Source organism: Nansenia antarctica, assembly GCF_963989245.1.
Source record: "Nansenia antarctica genome assembly, chromosome: 8".
NCBI lineage: Eukaryota > Metazoa > Chordata > Actinopteri > Argentiniformes > Microstomatidae > Nansenia > Nansenia antarctica.
The window spans coordinates 50,864,313-50,866,812 of NC_137678.1; the positions used below are offsets into that span (position 1 = coordinate 50,864,313).

The 2,500-nt window shown below is 42.3% G+C and overlaps 1 protein-coding gene across 1 annotated transcript in view; it reads right to left on the reverse strand.

The window, feature by feature from the left end:
• LOC308163527 (peroxisomal succinyl-coenzyme A thioesterase-like) overlaps positions 1 to 2,500 on the reverse strand; it is a gene marked incomplete at both ends in the record, with an annotated part of 31,623 nt that overhangs the window by 25,698 nt on the left and 3,425 nt on the right. The gene's annotated exons all lie outside the window — the stretch shown is intronic.

Consider the following 2,500-nt stretch of genomic DNA (forward strand, 5'->3'; position numbering starts at 1 on the left):
ATTCCAGATCTAGAACAATGTCTGATGCTCAATCACTCGGCACACCACACCATAACCTGGCGGATGAAAGGAGTTGCGTACATGGGCAAGGTCACCAGGGAGGACACCAGGGGGCGCCATTTTGTGGTTAATAACCTCAGACTGGGCATTGCTTTTTCTCCTAAATCAGAAGAACCCAAACAACATTTCCATCGGACGACTCCGCCCCCCCCCCCCCCCCCCCCTCTCAGTATTCCGTCGACCATGTGTGGCGACGATGATTCATAAAACTGTTTTCTTTCAAAATCGCTTTAATCTGCCATTCCCCCCCCCTTTTTTTTACCATTTATAACATGAACATATTCTTTCAATGGAGTTTCAAAGGGAGGAATTTGGCCCGTATGGCTGTTAGCTCACGGCTGCCAGTGGAATGTTTCTAATGACAAGCGGCCAGAGCGTTGTACCTAATGCATGAGAGACAGGGCCTTGGATTACTTCATGGTAAGAGTATTAGGTGGCTAAAATGCCAAGTCGCACCGCAAGGGTTGCTGGCCGACCGAAGAAACTCCGCTGTGTCTGAGAGGTTTCAACAGCACGGCGTGCCGCCAGCACGCTCATTTCATTAATCCTCATGGATGTGGCATTGGTGTATCATAGCGTCATTAGATTAATATACAATGCGTTTATGTGTGACACGTGGTGCGGTTTAGGTCATTGGTTTATACCCCCTTTTTGCCACAATGGAGAGGTTCGAAGCAGGAGTTTATGGAAGACAGCTGGAGAGTATGGAGTTGATAAGAGTGAATGAAAACAGCAGTGTTTTCCAGCTCTCAGCTTCATTCCCCATTACAGATGTTTGCCATGGAAAGGGCCAATAAGACTGCGTCTCAACCATGGCTAAAGCAACAGAGAAGGTCCCTGAGAAAGTTCCCACTCTCTCTCTCTCTCTCGCAAACTATACAATGCTGCCATCTGGTGCCCACCAAAGATCACATTTAATGGTCTCCTTTAACATTTTAGACAAAACACTAACACACACAGTGACAGTGGTGTAAGTCTACGTGATACGCAGGACTACGCCGTATACCCACTAGGAAAGGCCAAGGATTTCCGTATACCCACTTAAAAATGTGCGAGGATATGTAACAGCGTTTTGTGACAGAACTTTCACACTTTCATTCATAAAATTCACCCCGTCTGTGTTACGAAGCACTTGACTTTTGGACCATTGGGACTGACTGTAGCGTCATATAGGCCTACCATCAACGGGGGGAAATGCGACGTGAAATATGTCAAAATGCAGCACTATCATGCACAGATCAACCTTATAACATGTAATGTTAGATATATATATATATATATATATATTTATTTATATATATATTTATATATATATATATATATATATATATATATATATATATATATATATATATATATATATATATAACGTTAGACAGGGAGCGCAGATTTATTTGTATGGCGTTCTGAAATGAACAATATGAGTCTGGGAGGGAAAAATCACAATATACCCACTAGAAAAAACAAGACTACCTACACCACTGAACACACATAAGACACACGCAGCCGAGTTCAGGGTTCAGTGTATGGGGCTGGCCTGGGGAGGGTGTGTGTAGAGTCGCTCTCAGAGCTTGGAGGGTTGGTCCTGCAGGTTCTTCTGCAGGAACTCCAGGATCCTCCGCCATGAGTCTTCCTGAGCAAAGGCGTGCCTCCCCACAGCATGATCACTGTTTCAACAGACACCACAGCCATGCCTCACATCAACAGCTCGTTATATCCATCCTACTTTTAATCTATCCAAGTTGGTCTCATCCAGAAAGCGTCTTATTCGTGACGTTAGAATTATACGGTTCTATCTCCATTTTTGTCAAAATTGAGTTTTCTTTTACATAATCTGATCCATTAGGTGTTTATTAATGCCTGTGTGGTGTTATCTTTAACCTCTTCTTATCCACCTAATTTTTCTGGTTTTCTGCTCGAAATGACATGCCCACAGTGAATATAGAATATCTCCACAATCACAAGGGCCTTCATAATGATATTGTTATCAAATGAAAGCTAACACCTGTGGGGTGGCTGTAGAAGTGTCAGAATCAAAATCTATGTTACTGTGTCAGAGCAAATAGAGCTAGAACATTATAAAACATCTCAAATTCAGTCTCCGCCTAAAAAAACAACAGCTTTTACAGTGAATATCACCTTGGAAACCTGATAACGAAGCCCAAATCATCTAGGAATCAGTACTCCAGGGTCTTATTAGTACTTGTGCCAAAGTTGATGCTAGTAATGTGAGCAAATGCAACTTTGTACCTGTTTTAGTAAAGGTATGTTTAGGCGGACACCTATATGTTTAGGCCATTTGGAGATATTTTTTGCACCATCTTTGACCTTTGACCTTTCTCATGTATCAGATTTTTTATTTTTATTTTTTTATTTTTGGGGTTGGCCGACCAAATGTGACTGGATGTGACTTAGGCCGTGTTTACCGTCTCGGGGAAAA